The following is a 19,889-nucleotide window of genomic DNA, read 5'->3' as shown; positions in this document are numbered from 1 at the left end:
ATAGAAGAAAACAGAATGCATAATAAAACATCAGTAAGCCATGAAATCAAGTTAGTGAGTTGCAAGTTGCATTATTTTTGAAACATGAAATATAACAGAATAGGATAGACTATAATAGAGGCTATCCCACAGAGTAAAGTAGAGCAAAGGAAAGCTCCAAGGGTTTTTGAACTACCAATGATTTCCATGAACTTGAAAAGAGAAGAATGCTGATGGAAGGAAAGGAAGATGTCAATTATTATAGTTTTTATGAAACTATTGTTTCAGTTGTGGTTTGCAAGTGTGTGTCTTTAGTTTGCAATTTGGGTAACTAAGTGAACACAGAGAATGAAGACAAAAGAGTTATCCTCCAAGTGAAGATCTAGGTAACTTGGAGAATAATGATGTTGTAATGGAAATATAATAATAAGAAAATAATGGGACAGAGGTAGAAAATGAAGATGTGTTTAAGTCAAATGGAACATTCAGGTAATGATATATGCAGCTACTCAGTTCCTATAAGGCTTAGATAGTTGATCCTCTTAGGGGCACTTAAAGCCCACTGCCTGTTCACAGTAACTGTATTACAACTGTCCCTCTTTGTCCATCTCTTTTCTCAGACAGTGAGCACCATGAGACCAGGAGCTACTGGTCAACGTCATTTCTAGTATGGTATCTGGCACACAGAAAGGTGTTCACTGAATGCTGACTTTGGGAATAACTTAAAGATGCAACACTGAAATCACAGAGTTTAAATATTATCATGATAAACTATTTATAATATAGCTTTAGACCTTTTCAGAGACAAATCAGATGTGGAAAAGCCACAGGCCACACACTTGATTTCAGAAAGTAATTACCATCGGAAACCTGAGTATGCATCCTGTATCAGTCAGCTTTACAATAGAAACCAACTCTGGCTGACATAAGCAGAAAACAAATTTATTGAGAGGCTACTGGGTAGTTTATAGCTGCTAAGAAGGCCAGGTTTGGAAAATAGAGCAAGGGAAGCGAATGTGTGAACCTGAATTACAGTCAAAATTCCCATTCCACAACACCAGACGACAGAGGACACTGTCACCTCCCAACCCTCGACTCAATACAGTCACCACCATGAAGGGATCTAGCCAGTGGAAACAGCCATTGCTCTATTGCTGTCGCCCCTGAAAATTCATTTTACTGTTCCTCATGTTCCTCCATCCTAGATACTTAGCACTTCTAGTTCCTGACTTGAGATTCAAGTTGAGCTGCATCTGATTGGTAGAGCCTAAATGATGTGCCTGTGCCCTGACTGAAAGGGAGGCTGGAAAACTAAATATCAGAACATCTTCCATTTTAAGCTTTCATAGAGGGAGACAGGTTCATAAGACATTTCCAAACAGAAAATGATGTTAGGCTGTCAAAATAAGTGACAAAAATCCATTACATAATAAATGACATATAATCCAATAGAGTCCAAAGCTGCTGCCACTCACTAGCCTCAGTGCCACCTTGGAACAAAGCTGAGTGCAATGGAAAATCTTTAGCTGCAAATGTGGAAGGCTCAGTCTGGGTGCTACATCTGATTAGATTTACTCTTGAAAGATGAGCAAATGCTGGATCACCCTGAAATGATAGGTGGATGTCACCCTTTAATAGAAATCACTGACCCTGAGATTTATGTCTTCTTTCCTCAAAAATGGAGCTGCCACCTATTTCAGGTTATTGGTAGACGATTCTGGCTTCTTCGTTTAAACATAGCCAGTCACTTCAGTGATTGCCTTAGAGTCAGTGTTGAGCATTTCTAGGCATATGTACCTGCCACTTGTAGTGACCCTCGTGAAGACACCCTGCCCCCCTGGCATCCGTGTGAGAGATTCCTGCTTCATGTCAACCACGCCTTCAACTCTGCTAGTTTTCTGGCAACACTCTCATAACCAGGCTGCTGCCTGCACACTCCAGCGAGCACTCCTATTTATTTCATTTAGGATAAGAGTGGATTTTCACCATACATACATACATACATTTATTTTTCCTAAACTACTTTTAGAAATCTACATGAGGAATAAAATGCTTTGCAAATCTCTGCACCCATACAGAATGAGCCAATTACAGCTCAGCCTTATTTTGTGCTCTGTAACTTCACCATCCCTCAGTAATCCTCCCTCAAGAATGAGGCATTTGATAAAATCTTTGAGAGAATGCAAAGGGCTTCATCAAATGAATGGTTATTACCTCTTATTCAGAAAAAGGATGATGTGTTTTGCCTTAATAAATGCCAGGTACAAAAAGACAAAGTAAGAAACAAACAAACATAGTAACAATTATTCTGGTCCAAATATGTTTTGCCTTAATAAAAATGTATAGATTTCTTCTATATACTCAACTTAAATTTCAAAGCATTTAGATTTTTAGACACACAAAAATTGGTACACATTAGAAACACATCTGATAAGGAAATCTATGCATCAATTAAGAAAAGTTTGTTATGTTTCCATATGCTTTTTTAGAGTTTGTAGTAAACAAAGGATGTTTCAGCCTTAAAGCCATCAGCCACTGCAGCCACCTTGGACTGTGTGCCCTGAAGGGAAGCCAGATGGAGAAAAAACAAGATACTAGCCCTAGATAGTTAAGGTGCATATCAAAGGAATAATTTCAATATGCTCAGACTCTCACATCTTCCCATACATAGAAAAGCACTAAAATCTTTAACTTGAGATATTTGTTTTTGTCATTAGCAGTAAACTTTTGACATTCAGCTACATTTTTTTGGGGGGGGGTTGTTTGTTTTAGCAGAAACTCCTGGCTCTTCCCTCAACTCTTTGGAACAGTCCCTTAGAGCCATCTGAGAGGCTATATCCCTGGACTTAAGTCCTCAGTAAGTTCACTGAATAAAACAATTCTCAACTTTTAGGTTGTGCCCTTTTTTTCCATTGACAAGTTTTAAACCTCAAAAACTGGATATGCTAGAAGTTAAGAACCACACCCATTTGCTTCCTTACAAAAGTTTTTTGGGTGAGGGTTGACCAAGATGACAATAAAAGAAGCTCCTAAACTCCCCTCTTCCCACAGTCACAGCAGATATACAGCTACAATGACCTCTGAAAGAAATCCAGAAACTAGCTAAATGATTCCCACACTTCAGGTGAATGAGAAAATACCCACACTGACACGGCTATTGAAGGCTGAGACACACCCTCCCACACCCCTGATGTAGCATCATACAATCAGAGGGACCGTCCCAGCTTCTCTTTGAACAGTAAAGGGTTTGGACCCCACAGTTAGCACCCTTTTAAGACTCCTACCCAAACAGGGGGTTCTCAAAACACCTAACTCTGAAAGCTAACAGGGCTCACATCCATGAGACCACAGAACCACAGCAAACAAAGAAGCAGCTGTTCGTGGGCACATGAGGACTTGCCCAGTGCACAGGGGGTAGGGGAAAAATGCCCATCTCCCAGCCTCTCCCTGAAAGGGGTCTATCTGAATATTTTTGAAAGCTACTGACTGAAGGTCAGGCTTCTCATTTATCAGTACGCACGTAAGGGCAGGCTGCAATCCCCCCAGATAAAGGAAAACCAGCAGACACTTCCCCTAGGGTCTCCCTCCAGCCTACTCTAAATCACGGGGGAGTTCCCATAATGGCTCAGCAGTTAATGAACCCGACTAGCATCCATGAGGACGAGGGTTTGACCCCTGGCCTTGCTCAGTGGGTTAAGGATCCTGCATTACCATGAGCTGTGGTGTAGGTCATAGACGTTGCTCAGATCCCACGTTGCTGTGGCTCTGGTGTAGGCCGGCAGCTACAGCTCCAAATGGACCCCTAGCCCGGGAACCTCCATGTGCCACAGGTGCGGCCCTAAAAGACAAAAAGACAAAAATAAATAAATAGACAAATAAATAAATCATGGGAAAGAGCTTGTATATATATCTTTACCCCCAGATTGCCTGGCTCTAACAACCAACTGAATTTTCATTCCAAAGTCCCAAGGACTGAAGCAAACAAAGAATCAATTCTTAACTGGCGCTCAGCACAGAGAGCCGGCAAAATGCCCATACCTCGGTCTTTCCCTAAGAGGGACTCAACCACATTCTTTAAAAGCTGCTGCTTGTGGGTCAAGCTTCTAAGTTAGCATGCATCTAGGGATGGGCTGTATTCCTCCCTGGAGATGAGGGAAGCTGGTGGGCACTCCCCTGTCTTCTTCTTATAGCCAATGTCAAGTCACCAGTATCTCCCTGGAAGGAACTTATACATCAGTCTGGTGCCTTAGCAGCTGCTGAGAAAGACCAAAACTGGAGGCATGTGATTTCAAACTATATTATAGAGCTATAAAAATCAAAACAGTATTAAAAAAAAACACACAATGAGTCAACAGAATAGAGAGCCAGGGAAAAAACCCATTCCTATATGGTCAATTGATTTTTTTGACAAAGGAGCCAAGAATGTTCAATGGAAAAAGGACAGTCTTTTTAATAAATAGTTTGCAACCACATCCAAAAGAATGAGACTGGACCCCTCTCTTATACCATTCCCCAAAATTACCTAAAGATGGATTAAAGAATTGAATATAAGACCTAAAACTGTAAAACTCTCAGAAAAAAAACACAGGGGTAAGCTTCTTGACAGTGATCTTAGCAATGATTTTTTTGGATTTGAGTCTGAAAGTAAAGACAACAAAAGCAAAAATAAACAAGTGTGACTACATAAAACTAAAAAAGCTTCTTCATAGTAAAGGAAATCATCACCAAAACAGAAAGGCAATGTAGTGAATGAAAGTAAATATTTGCAAAACACACATCCAATAAGGGGTTGATATCCAAAATACACAAGGAACGTATACAACTCAAGAGAAATAAAACAACACAATTTAAAAATGGGCAGATATCTGAATAGGCAATTTTCCAAAGAAGATATGCAAATGTCCGAGAGTTACAAAAAAGGTGCTCAATGTCGCTAATAATCGAGGAGATGCAAATCAAAACCACAATCACCTTCTACCTGTTAGGATGGCTTTTATCAAAAACATAAGAGATAACAAATTCTGACAAGAATGTGGAGAAAAGGGAACCGGTGGACACAGTTGGTGGGAATGTAAACTGGTATAGCCACAATGGAAAGCAGTATAGAGGTTCCTCAAAAAATTAAAAATCCCACTTCTGGGCATATATCCAAAGGAAATGAAATCATAATCACAAAAAACTATCTACTCCTATGTTCATTACATCTTTATTCACAATAGCCAAGGTATGGAACCAATTCTAAAGATCCATCAATGGATAAATCGATCAAGAAAATGTGATAGATAGATAGACGATATGTAGATAGACAGACACAATATATGCAACGGGATCTTATTCAGCCTTTAAAAGGAAGGAAACCCCATCACTAACGACAACATGGATGAACCTGGAGGGCATTGTTAAGTGAAATAAGTCAAAGAAAGACAAATACTACATGGTATCACTTATATTTGGAATCTATTTAAAAAGTCAAATTAACAGAAGCAGTAGAAAAGTGGTTGCCAGTTGACCTCATAGAAACAGGAAGTAGAAAACTGAGCTGGGGGTTGGGGAATATAGGGATTGGTTGGTAAGAAGGTACAAACTTTCAGCTGTAAGATGAATAAGGTCTGAGGATCTAATGTATAACATGGTAACTATTCTTATTCTAGCGTGACATGATGGATGTTTTAATTAACTAAATAAAGAGAATCCTTTCACATGAACACATATATCAAACCATTGCATTGTACACTTTCAGTACCTTACAACTTTGTCAATTATACCTTGGGAAAGCTGAAAACAAATTTTCTTGTAAAAGCAGTTTCATCTTTAATTTTCTTGACCTTATTCAGACCTTATTCTCTATTTTTTTCACTCTCCATCTCATTTTAATATGTATCCATGTTGCTTAGTGTGCTTCTCGCTCCTTACTGCTGCAGCACAGTCTACAAGAGTAGCCGCCACAGAGGTGCTGCAGCTCCTCAGGACCACCGTAAGCCACGCCCTCCTGTGGACACACATGAGGGTATCGCTGGGACAGAGTTCCAGGAGCCCACTGCTGGGTCATGGAGCAGGGAGAGATATGACTTCCCTGAGGACCTCCAGATGGCTCCACACAATGCCTGTGTCAATTCTCAGCTCTGTATAAGGGCCCTGCTTCCCCACAGCTTTGCTAACGCTCAAGAGTTATCCAATTTACACCCAGACTTACTAAAAACGAAGAAAGTGGTTGTTTTAATTTACACATCTCTGATTATGAATTGGAGCCATTTCATCTATTTAAATAGTTTCTTTGGTTTTTTGTTTGTTCACTGTGTTTTTTTTCTCCCATTCACTACGGTGGTTCCTATCTTTTCTTATTGAATGAAGAAATTCCTTCTATATTTTAGATATGAATTGCTTTTTGATTCTAGACATCACAAAGCATCTCTTCCTGGTCTGTCATCTCTTAATTAACTCTATGATGCCCTTCCTTGAAGAGAAATCCAAGTTCCAAGGTGCATCGGACTGGGAACCTTCTAACCTTACTAACGCCTTCTTCTACATTTTTCTAGAAGAGGAAGATTTAGGAGGTTGAATACATTTTCTGAGCTCACGATGCTAGAAAATAGCAAAGCAAGAGTTTGAATTCAGGCTGTCTGATGTCCACAGCCCACTCTCTTCCACTGCAACCACCCTCCTCAACACTCAAGGGGGACACTATGTTGACTCCTGGGGACCCCTTCTTTGAGCATGAGACTGACTAGCTCTGAAAACATATTTTATTTCCTCACTGAACACAATATAAAGCCCCTATGATTTAAAAAAAAAAAAGTCTCTAAATAATCTTGTCATGCTTAGGAGCAGAAATTAATTAGAAAAGTGAATTCTTGGAGGAAACTAATTAGCGTTCCCTTGACAAAATGCAATGGACTTAAGTATTAGCCAGTGTTGTGTCTTATCAGGGATGAAGTATTAATGGGACCAAAATGGCCACACTGCTGCTCAGCCCAGTGTCTGTAGTCCGAGAGACAGTTTGGCTTTTGCTCACCCATGTCTTAGGAGAAAATTTAGTAAAAAGTCAAAGAGCAGGATGTGTCTGCAATTCTCCAAAACGCAAAGGCTTGAGTAACTGGTACTAGCATGGTCGTTCCCTTCCCCTCTCTGAGGCCTTCTCTTCATTTCTGGTTCTGGCAACTCCAAGGGAAGATATGAAAAGACACCTAATGGACTTGGGGCCAGTTCAAGGGGAAAGATTCCTAGAGTACTGGGTTCCATGGAAAGTCTTCAGAAGACTAATCCTAGCATGATAAGCTCAAGGCTGCCCATAGCCTGCTAGCCCTACACCACCCAAAAGCTATTGCCTGAGTCAGGGCTTCTCCGTATTCATTCCTGGGCAATTACTTGCATCAAAAGCTACTCAATCTGCATATGTGGGATTGCAATCAGGAATTTGCCTTTTAGCAGACCCTTCCATGATCCTTAAGGAGCAAAAAAAAGTTTGAGAAGTATTGGGCTAAGGATTGGGACTGGTCAAGAGACAGAATAGCAGTAGCCTCAAGTGAGAAGAGTCTCCTAAAATCTTACACAGTTGATTCTTACTAATCATGGTAGTTATGTTTCATAAAGTGACCGCAAACACTGAACTAGCAAATACGAAACCATTGTTCCTACAAATATAGAGCCTCTAGTCACAACTTATTTTGATTTAGTTGATGTATTTTCATCAACCAATAAATACACAACCTTGTTTTACATGTGTTTCTGTTTAAAGACATCTAATTTAATTATATATTGCTGGCACATTAATACTGAATTCACAGCCAACAGTACTATAACTCGTAACTGAGTGAAGCTTATCTCATACGTGTATTTTCTCCTTTAGACATACCACAACCTTCTTGCACCTGGAAACATGAGACAGTATTTCAGCTTGGGGGCTATTTTAAATCATGAAGTCACGTGCAAAAAGCATACAAATGCAAAAATCACATGGCACTAAATATACCATAAAAAGTATGAGCTGAAACAAGAAGGCAGAGCGTCTCTTTGTTCCCCCTCCACTGGGAACACATGCGGAATAACTCAAATCTTTCACAGCCCTGTGCATGTCCAAAAATGACCATAAAAATCCCCCATGTATTGGTTTTGAAGTTACACATATACTGTAGGCAAATGTGCAAATACAGAATCCACAAATAATAAGAATTAACTGTACTATATACACATATGCATATTTGAAACTTACAAAGCACATTTTACATGCATTATCTTATTTCATCCTACAGTAACAGCTCTGGAACTTAAAGAGGGCCTATGCTATTTTTGATTCCCACCATTTAGATGAGAGACTGGGGCTCAAAGACCTGGGACACAAACCCAGGTCTTTTGACTCCAAGGCTCTTGCTTTTTCTACTATGCAGTAGGAGGAAGCCAACTCTGCTCAGGCTGTGTCAGATGCCAGGACTATTCAGCCAAGTGGAGCTGTCCCAGAGAAATGGGGTGCAGTGGAAAGCTGACATAGTACACTTACTCTGGGAGAATGAGGGCAAGCCAGAGTTGGCCCAGCCCTCGGCAGAGTGACACTATTTCCACAAACTGGGCAAGAGTGCCTTGGGGTTTCCATTGATGTATTTCAGTCAGAAGGAAAACAATGACTGGGGCCCACTGGATGTCCTTTTTAAGCAATGAGGCAGAGAGGAAAGAAGATGTAGTTGTGGATCTAAAGATTAAAAACAATGGGGAAAAAGCATGATTAAAACATATAACCTAGTTAGTAAACAGAGTCACTACAAGCTTGAGTTGAGGAAGAAGACTGGTAGAGATGCTACATCTTGAGAAGATATTTGAAAAAGAGGGAGAGACTTGTGTAAGGGAGGAGGAAGATTAATGCACATATTCAGGACAACTTGCACAAGGTCTTAAAGCAGTGACAGTCCTGTAGTCTAGTCCTAGTTCTGTCATTTTTAGCCAGAAAGTCGATTTAACCTTTCTCATACTCAGCTGACTGATCAATAAAATGAAGATTCCCTCAACATACTTTTTACTTAGCAGAATTCAGCGGACCTGGGGATTCAAAGGCTTTAAAGGCATATCTTCTACAGTTTATATATGTCAGGAATAAAGGTAGTTTGGGAGAAGAGGCAGATAAGAAATAGAGCATTTCAATACAAGCAGATGAATGTTAGGATATGGATGGATGGACACATTAGGGGAGTATGATCTTGGAGCAGGGAGGGTGGCAGAGAAATTGTCTGGAGGCACCGGCCCCAGAATCATAAAGGACATTATGGAATTAGAGGAATTAGAGAGCAATGAAAGAAGAAGGCAGGTGATGCTCCAGGAAGAGAATAAGCAAAATATCAGAGGTGTGATACACTGTGCTGAGTCCTGGGGGCTATGCTTAGTTCGATATTGCTGAGTCCCATGGTGAGGAAAGGAGAGGGAAGAGAAAGGAGCAGGAAAGGTGGAAAACAAGATCCTGCGAGCATAAGAATCCACTGAAAGGCTTTGTGCAAGGGAGGGATAGGACAGATTTATTTGTTCTGAAAGATTCCTCTGGCAGCAACGAAGAGGAAGAAATTGCGATGGACATGGCTAGAGGTAGAAAAACTAATCTTTGGCTATAAGAATCGAGGTAGACGCCCCATGGGTTTGCCATGGGGAGCCAGGAGAATATATTATGTGCAAGTATACTGTAAACCAAGAAGCAAACGAATATAAAACAGTAGTTTCCTTATGAAAACAGACAATGTTCAGGGCAAAAGGAAGTGGGGAGAATGCAAGTTTTACTATAAGGAGAAATGCATTAGAAAGCAACTATATCACTTTAGAAACACAAGTTCATGCAGTTGGAAAGCTTTGAAGGTAGCATGAACAACTGACACTTAATCTGAAAAGTCAGAGGACACCAGAAGCGTAACAATCCAGATAGGACCTGCTACAATTCAACTAGGATGAGAAATTCATAATTACTGTAATTCCAAATATACCTCTTAATTAATGGTTACCCCCCTTGGCCTCTAAACTATTGGATTTAGTCCTTTGAGTTTGGAGCTCTCCAAAGCTGCCCTTTAGAAGAACAGTACTCTCATTTGGTATGTTGGACAGATGTATTGTCTGCAATGGCTTCTTGGTCTATCTGATTCCAGGGATTTCCAGATATTATAAATTTGTCCACATTTTTATTCTGTTGATTACATTCTTGATCATTTTCTAGTATTATTATGGTTTTGATGTTTAGAAATGTTGGGATTTTTGTCATTTCAACAGACCCTTGGGAGAGAGGAGGTAGATGGATGTATGTGCTCATGTTGAACAGCTGAACGGACACACTCCTTCTTGATCTTGGTTTTTGTTCAGAATTAGACTGTATTTGACTCTTCTTATTTAGATGTGTTGTCTGATTGTCAGTCCCTCTCTGACAAGAAGATGCTGTATCTTCTGAGATTATCTTAATTTCTGTGAGTTTTCCCCCTACCTCCTGATTGTGTCTCCCCCTCTCTTCCTTCCTGGGCTCCACGTGCTTTAAATCTCTTCTGGGGGCGAGCCACTAGAATAATACCCCAGTTTGACTCTAAATGAAGGTTTAAGTTGAATTAATTATGATGTTTTCCTATTTCCTTTATGTATTTTCATCAAAACAATTTTCTTCAAAACCTATCACATTCTTTTTCCTATGGATTACCATTTGATATAAGTACTTGATCAGTGGGAAAATACTGGCCTCTTACTCAGCCTTGGCCTCCCAGACTTCTACTGCTGCGGATTTCCAATTTCCAACAAAGGCTGAGAGAGAAATCTATGGCTCAAGGATTCTTTCCGTAGTAAATCAGTGGAGGCAAAGAAGTTTTAGGGAAGATGAAGGTCGAGTAGGGGTAATTATACAGCTACAGACTTTTCATTCAAATCACAAGTTCTCAGAAGAGCATGGCAAAATTGGGCTCAAGTCAAGCTTAATTTAGTATCCAATATATCTGACTTTTGATGTGGACATGGCAGTAAAAGCCTCAAGGCAGGGATGAGCATCATCGTCAAGGGCACAGACGCATCTTCATCCTCGATGGTCCCTGGTATGGATGACAGGCTGCAGGGAAAGGATCTAACAAGTGCTAAAGGGCCACCTAAACTTATGCCAAAGAGTCTGGGGTTTGGGGGACAAATATTGCTTCTAAAGGACATGGAAGTATAAAACAGAAAACTACAGCAACTGTCACTTCCCAAGACTGGGCAAACCCAACAGAAGGCTACAACTTGTGACAGCGAGTGGCTAGCCAGGGCTCCCACAGACTCCCCTCACTGATCTGGGCGGGGCTCGGAATGTATCTCCAGGCCTGGGGAGGATGGACTCTGGCCAGGCTGGGGTTCATCCTGTGGAGTGAGGCTGAGGAAAGCAGAGATTATCATGCATCTTTGTTTCATCCAGTTATTCCTCTGCTTTTCAGTGTAGCCTCCATCTCCTCTGCTTTTCAGTGTAGCTATTGCTCTTTGTAGCTGGGCTTCTTTATTTGCCGATCAGAAAGGTCTTCATTCCTAGAGTTGGGTGATGGGTGAATGAATGCATCTGATCCCTTGAGCAGAACCCATGTGGAGCAGAATCTTGAATCAAGGAGGCCCCAGGGATTGTAGCCAGTGACATCAGCACTTCCTCTGCCTTAGGTTTTGTTTTGTTTTTTACAAGTTTGACAGATAGTAATACTACCGGGTGCTGACAGACCTTGCGAGTTTGTCTTGCCAACTGCTCCTGCCAAAGCTAGAAGGTGAAAGAGCAGCCACAGATGCCGCCATCGCAGCTGCAGCCATCTGCTAGAAGATTTAATGCATTGCCAAGAGCTGTGCTGGAGAGACAAGAGGGAAAGAGGACGACACACTTGAAATGAGTGGGCCGCTCCAGCTTGGACTTCAGATCACAGCTGAGCTCATAGGTGTCTCTTGTTTTCCTTTCCTGAGGGAACTCCCACATCTCCCCAGCTGCCACTTGGCCTCCTCTAACTCTGCCATTTCCTGGTGAACATTTAGATGGTGAGCAGGGCCCACCTTCAGCCCCTTTCTCGGGAGTGCTTCACAGAGCCTGTGCAGCTTCAGGGCCTGTCTTCTGAGAAGAGATCAGGTCACCATTGGGCCCTCTAGTCCTATTGATTAAAATCGGTTCTCCTCGTTCTTGAATCTTTTCCAACTTCAGGATAGAGGCTAATGCTGTCCATGTTCAGACCTCCCAGACCTAAATGTTACCATGGTTTTGCTATTAATATGCAGGTCAGTGAGGGCTCTAAACAATTCTAGGATGTTAGCTTAGTTAACTTCTCTACGCCTCAGTCTTCCAATTTCTAAAGTGGAAGGTGGCATCCACAGATTCTAACACTAGTGAACACTTGGTATATGCCAGGCACTCTTTTAAACACTTTATATTTACTAACTTACTTAATACTCTTGACCACCTCGAGAAGTAGGTATTATTATTATAGTCCCTATTTTACAGATGAAGAAACTGCTCATAGAGAGTATAAATGTCTTTTCTATGCAGTTGGAGGTGGTAGAAGTAAGATCAATTCTAGGTATCTAAGCTCCACATCTTGTTCTTCTGCTCAGCCTATCACATTCTCTCTAGTTTTAAAATTCCCCAATTTTCTTCAGGAAAAAGATGTTTTTCTTTTTTTTTACTTATCATGGAATACGTGGTTATTAGAGTTCAGGACATTAAATAACTATGAATTTCTCACCCTAATAGAATTGTAGCAGGTCCTATCTGGATTGTTAGGTTTCTAAGGTTTTCCTGACTCATGAATGCCCACAGCTGTCCATCCTGTACACCCAAGAGTGTCCTCTAACAACAACAACAAAAAAAATATATATATATAATAATGTAGCAATGAAAATAGGGGTATATGTATCTTTATGAATTAATATTCCTGTTTTCTTAGACTTTTTCTTGAATCCTAATTCAAATAAACTAACTTTAAAAAGAATTTTGATAATTGGGTAGTTGATGATACCAAACTTTTATTTATTTTTTTGTTAGGTGTGATAACAGCACTGTGGTTATGTCAGAAAATGTCCACCATCTGTAGAGATGCGTTCTTAAGCACACAGTCATGAAATAACACATGTGAAATTCGTTTTAAAATAATCTATCACAGAAAAAGCCAAAAGGGATAAGATAAGGCAAAGAGGGAAAATCTTTAAAATTACTGAATATTAATATAAATTTGGGGAGCTTCATTTTTACTCATATATTTTTAAATATTTATAATACAATGATTTTATTTTTTAAAAATGAGTGCAAATAGTGGGCTTAAGGGAAGTGGTAATTTGAAAGAGTTACAGAGGGAAATAGAGTTGGGTTGATCAAGAATAAATAAAAGCTTTAAAGAAAAGGACCCTCAGGGTAAGGGTCCTGGCTTGGGTGGAGCCAGCTGCACTGGTGGAGGAATAGAAATGGTAGTTAGGAGTGAGTAGTGACATTTTTCTCTGCTCGTGTGGGAAGAAAAAAGAAAAGAAGGGAATCAAGGCATCACATACCTTCCCAAAACCAAACGATCCAATCTCTTAAGGATCAGGCAAACTCCAAGGACAATAAACAGAAAACCAAAGAGTGGCTTGTCAGTAGTGGAGAAAATAGGAAGAGAGGCATAGCATGGGGGCCTACACAAGGGCAGCCAAAATGAACTGAACACTTCTTCCGAACTTGCACTGATCCTGTCCTTAGGCCTTTCTTCTTAACTACAGCCAACACCAGTTGCTCCCTTTTCTGGTTTCTTAGAACAATAGCTGTACACGCAGTGCTGTACGTAATTAATAATGATGCGGGCTGACATTTATCCAGTGGCTGCCTCGTGGCAAGGTGAGCACAACTGCACAGGGCTTCTCTCCTTGAATCCTCAGAGCAAACCAAGGAGTCTCTGCAATGTTAGATCAAGTGAGGGAACTGGGATTCTAGCTCAAATGACCCCACGGCCTGAGCTCCTAAACAAGAAGCAGTACTGTAATCACAACTTGTTAGCTTCAACCTCTCTGATCTTATCTCCTTTAGGAAAACATTTCGGCATGCAAACAAGTAATGTTTAGGAATTACATTGAATACACCATAATTCATAAACTTTAGAATTATGAAAAACACATAATTCATAAACTTTAGATCTTCGTTATTATTAATAATATTACCTGCCACAAATCTTGCAACTAATTGTGACACAAATGTGTAATAACAGTGTGGCTGAAAACTGTGCTCCTAATATGCTTTTTGTTCAGAACACTTTTTAAAATTTTTTCTGCATTTATTTAAGCAGTTAAGCTCTCTAATTTGTTCATGAATGCCAGCTATTTCCAGTATACTACAATCTCAAGAGAAAAAATTCAGTCCTATGATTTTTTTTAAACTCTCCAAAACATCCAGAATATGCCAGGCACATAGAAATCACTTAATAAACATTCCCTGAATAGAATAAAATTACTGAACTAATAATAGTAGTAAGAATAGCAATTCCACTCCTGGGCATCTATCCAGAGAAAACCATGACTTGAAAAGATACACGTGCTCCACTGTTCACTGCAGCACTATTTGCAATAGCCAAGACATGGAAACAACCTAAATGTCAATTGACAGAGGAGTGGATAAAGAAGATGTGGTACATATACATAATGGAATATTACTCGGCCATTAAAAGGAAAGAAATAATGGCATTTGCAGCAACATGGATGGACCTAGAAATTATCATGCTATGTGAAGTTAGACAGTGAGACACCAACGTCATATGCTATCACTTACATGTGGAATATAAAAAAGGACACAATGAACTTCACAGTACAGATACTGACTCACAGACTTCGAAAAATTTAGTTTCCAAAGGAGATAGGCTGGGGGGTGGGGGGATGGGGTGGGGGTTTGGGATGGAAATGCTATAAAATTGGGTTGTGATGATCATTGTACAACAATAAATGTAATAAAATTCATTGAGAAAAATAAATAAAATAAAAAATAGTAGTAAGAACAGGTAATATTAGAGTGGGGCTTTCCTATTCATAAAACCCTTCCATCAAGTCATCAGACTTCTTCTGAAAGTACAGAAAAGAATCAGAGACTTCGTGTACCCACTGTGATAAGAGCTGGCTTTTTTGTCCTGTCCCCTCAGAAAGGACATGGATACAGAAGTTTTTGAGAAATTGTGAGTATATAATGATATAGCTGGATCTGTTTTGTTTTAGCACTGCACCTTAGTGCATTCTAGCAGAGCCCTCAAGCCTGTGTTTGCCTAAGATCTTACAATGTTACCCAGACCTATTAACATGTAAATGAAATTGATTCTCTGCATTAAAACCACGAATGCTTACCTGATAATATAACTCAGTGCTTTTAAAATATAAAGATACATATCTTACTAAGGCCAATTTTTTAGTATGGATTTCTAAAACAAAATATAAAGTAACATCTACCAAGCTGGGGCAGTTTAAAAAGGTAAGAGCCAGAGAAAGAACTCTTGGAATCAAGTATGATATGATTAACGATACTCTGCAAGCTTAAAAGGTAAAGTGAAAAGAAAACATCAGTATGAAATGCAACATCTAAGATAATCTTCACAAAGGAGGGCTCATGCTCTTGCATTTTAGGTCTGAAGAGTAGCAGCTTCTTACTTTCTGGGACCTGCTAACAGGGATGTTAAGAACTGAGATTTGTAGCCAGACACGACTGCTTCAGAAAAAGGTATCTACCATGTTCAATGAGGGGAGAGAAGTTTTAAGTCCCCTTCCCCTCCAAGGAAGAAGAGGCTGCAGGGTCTATACTGGGCCATATCGTCCTAATGGATAGGAGTCCCTCTGTGCTCTCTGACCTCTCTTCCCAGGCATGCACCTTGCTGAGTGAATACACTGCCCAGAGAGCAGGTCCTGCCATCTTCCTCTGGTGCTTTTGTGCTGCCCCACAGGTTTACAACTGGGTGAACTGAAGCCAAGGTCTGTTCTGCAGACCAGCTAGCAAGCTCTCCACTTTTTTTTTTCTTGTTTTATTAATTTTTTTCCACTGTACAGCATGGGGACCAAGTTCCTCTTACATGTATACATTTTGCCCCACCCTTTGTTCTGTTGCAATGTAAGTATCAAGACATAGTTCTCAATGCTACTCAGCAGGATCTCCTTGTAAATCCATTCCAAGGTGTATCCAATAACCCCAAGCTCCTGATCCCTCCCACTTTCTCCCTCTCCCCCAGGGCAGCCACAAGTCTACTCTCCAAGTCCATGATTATCTTTTCCGTGGAAAGTTTCATTTGTGCTGTATATTAGATTCCAGTTATAAGTGATATCATATGGTATTTGTCTTTGTCTTTCTGACTCATTTCACTCAGTATGAGAGTCTCTAGTTCCATCCATGTTGCTGCAAATGGCATTATGTCATTCTTTTTTATGGCTGAATAGTATACTAATGAAGGGTTTGAACCTACAGGACCATCAGGCTAAAACACACAATTATAGGAAGGGGTTAGCATACTTAAAAAACAGGGCAACCACAAACCAAAACCAAACACTGCATTCGCAAAAAAATGCAGGAAAAAAGAAAAAACACTCAAGCAGATAATAACTGGAGACCATCCAACCAAAAAAAGAAAGGAAGAATGGAGAACCATAGAATCAACTGGAACACGAGGTTCAAAATGGCAATAAATAATCATCTATCAATTATCACCTTAAATGTCAATGGACTGAATGCTCCAATCAAAAGACACAAAGTGGCTGAGTGGATAAAAAGGCAAAAACCATCAATATGCTGCCTACAAGAAACTCACCTTAGGACAAAGGACACATATAGATTGAAAGTGAAGGGGTGGGAAAAAATATTTCATGCCAAAAGACATGACAGGAAAGCAGGAGTTGCAATACTCATATCAGACAAAATAGACTTTAAAACAAAAGACATAAAGAAAGACAAAGAAGGACACTATTTAATGATTAAGGGATCCATCCAAGGAGAGGATGTTACTATCATCAACATATATGCCCCAAATACAGGAGCACCCAGATACATACAACAAATATTAACAGACATAAAGGGAGAAATTGATGGGAATACAATCAGAGTAGGAGGCTTTCATACCCCACTCACACCAATGGACAGATTCTCCAGACAGAAAACCAATAAAGCAACAGAGATCCTAAAGGAAACAATAGAAAAGTTAGACTTAATTGACATCTTCAGGACACTACACCCAAAAAAATTGGAATACACATTCTTCTCAAGTGTGCATGGAACATTCTCAAGAATCGATCACATATTGGGACACAAAGCTAACCTCAACAAATTTAGGAAGATAGAAATTATTTCAAGTATCTTCTCTGACCACAATGGCATGAAACTAGAAATCAACCATGGGAAAAGAAATGAGAAAAAACCTACTACATGGAGACTAAACAACATGCTATTAAAAAACCAATGGGTCAATGAAGAAATCAAGAAGGAAATTAAAAAATACCTTGAGACAAACGATAATGAAGACACAACCTCTCAAAATCTATGGAAGGCTGCAAAAGCAGTGCTCACAGGGGAATTCATAGCGATACAGGCCTTCCTCAAAAAAGAAGATCTCGAATTGACAACTTAACCCTCCACCTAAATGAATTAGAAAAAGAAGAACAAAAAAGACCTAAAGTCAGCAGAAGGAAAGAAATTATAAAGATCAAAGAGGAAATCAATAAAATAGAGATTCAAAAAACAATAGAGAAAATTAATAAAACCAAGAGCTGGTTCTTTGAAAAAGTAAACAAAATTGACAAACCCCTGGCTAGACTCACTAAGAAGAGGAAAGAACCCAAATAAACAAAATTAGAAATGAAAAAGGAGAAATCACAATGGATACTGCAGAAATACAAAAAACCATAAGAGAATACTATGAACAACTATATGCCAACAAATTTGACAACCTGGAAGAAATGGACAATTTTCTAGAATCTTACAGCCTGCCAAAACTGAATCAAGAGGAAACAGACCAACTGAACAGACTGATCACTAGAAATGAAATTGAAGATGTCATAAAAACACTCCCTACAAATAAAAGTCCAGGACCAGATGGCTTCAGGGGTGAATTCTTTTTTTTTTTTTTTTTTACATTTTTTTAATTTATTTTTTTCCCACTGTACAGCAAGGGGATCAAGTTATCCTTACATGTATACATTACAATTACATTATTTTTCCCCCACCCTTTGTTCTGTTGCAGTATGAGTATCTAGACATAGTTCTCAATGCTACTCAGCAGGATCTCCTTGTAAATCTGTTCTAAATTGTGTCTGATAAGCCCAAGCTCTGGATCCCTCCCACTCCCTCCCTCTCCCATCAGGCAGCCACAAGTCTATTTTCCAAGTCCATGATTTTCTTTTCTGTGGAGATGTTCATTTGTGCTGGATATTAGATTCCAGTTATAAGTGATATCATATGGTATTTGTCTTTTTCACAGTTGAATTCTACCAAACATATAAAGAGGATCTGGTACCCATCCTCCTTAAACTTTTTCAAAAGGTTGAAGAAGAAGGAGCACTTCCAAAGACATTCTATGATGCCACCATCACCCTAACTCTAAAACCAGACAAAGATACCACCAAAAAAGAAAACTATCAGCCCATATCTTTGATGAATATAGACGCAAGCTCTCCACTTTGTATCCACTTGCCTCGTGCTGCTAATAAGAACGTTTCAAATTCCAAGACTTGGAAGGAAGGTGGTGCTGATGAGACAACAAGTTCAGGGCCCCAGTGGGGAAAAAGAGATGTGGTAGGTAGCATTCAAGCAGTCAGTCACACCATTTCATAACATCAGAAGCCTACTAAGATCCAAACTGTCATTGTTATTGCTGTTTTTATTGCTGTTATTATTGACTCTGAAGTGGAGAGGTCACTTGCGTAGTCAATTGCTGTACAAAAGTGTCCCATTGTCCTAGGAGTTACACGTGCTTCTGCCCTATGTTATTCATGTTGTTCACTTTCTGGCTAATTTTTTCTGTTATTTTTAGATATCCTTTATTGAGTGCCAAGAACTTTACTAGTCATTTTTGGACAATCCTTCTTTTCATCTCAGTGTTTACTATTCGCTCTGACATTAATTCTCTCCATTTTATGTAAGAGGAAATGGGCAGAGAGGTTAGGGAACAGCTAAAACCACACAGCTCATGAGTGGGAGACCCAGATCTGAAATCCAGATCCATCTGATGCCCATGAGCACACTTTCATGTTAATATCCCTGCTTTACCTTTCCCACCTGCAGTCCCTTGAGACCTTCAGGTGCCTGAGTTTGGTAGGAATGGGATCAAGGTCATGGATTCAATCTCCACATAAGCTCAACATTTCCTCCTCTGCTGATTCAACTGCCTTCTCCAGCCACCACCATGCATATCATCTGCTACCTCTGACCCATTTAAAAGCTTTCTCTGATCTGGACAGTTTCTTCAAGACCTGTCATAAACCAGATAACTCTATTTAAAAATCAGGACCTCTGAATTTTCAGAGCAGGCATCACTTAGGGCACATGTCACCCAACTGCCACCTCTTGTCACTCAGTGTTTACTACCAAACCTTGTGAAACCCACATCTCAGGTGTAGGAGGAACCTATTCCCTCATCACTGAGATCCTAGACCTGATGGAGTTGCCGTGGTTCAACCTCAGGCCATCATTTTTTTTTTTTTTACCTGACAGGAAAGAGAAGGAAAAAATGCCCAGGTACTTTCTTCTGATATTAGAAAAGGGCCATTTACCTTTGGCAATTTCTCTGACAGTCAGAAAGAGCATCTGTTGTCTGCAAGTAATACCTTCAGCTCTCTCGGTCATCTTGAGAAAGCCAGAAATGAAAACACAGCCTTGCAGCTGAGCAAAGGAGGAATGGTGTATTGGGAGCAGGATAAATGATAAGACACTGCTGTGACTCACTGTCAGTCCAGTCTGAAAGGATCAAAGCTAGGCCTTCATTTCACAGAATAGT

General features: G+C 39.9%; 1 protein-coding gene across 13 annotated transcripts in view; it reads right to left on the bottom strand.

Annotated features, from left to right (window-relative positions):
* C9H11orf87 (chromosome 9 C11orf87 homolog) overlaps positions 1 to 19,889 on the bottom strand; it is a 642,485-nt gene that overhangs the window by 443,282 nt on the left and 179,314 nt on the right. The window lies entirely within an intron of this gene.

This window comes from Sus scrofa, chromosome 9 (genome assembly GCF_000003025.6).
Source record: "Sus scrofa isolate TJ Tabasco breed Duroc chromosome 9, Sscrofa11.1, whole genome shotgun sequence".
In the NCBI taxonomy this organism is placed as follows: Eukaryota; Metazoa; Chordata; class Mammalia; order Artiodactyla; family Suidae; genus Sus; species Sus scrofa.
The sequence above is the reverse complement of the archived record's forward strand: the minus strand, read 5'-3'. Positions and strand labels throughout refer to the sequence as shown.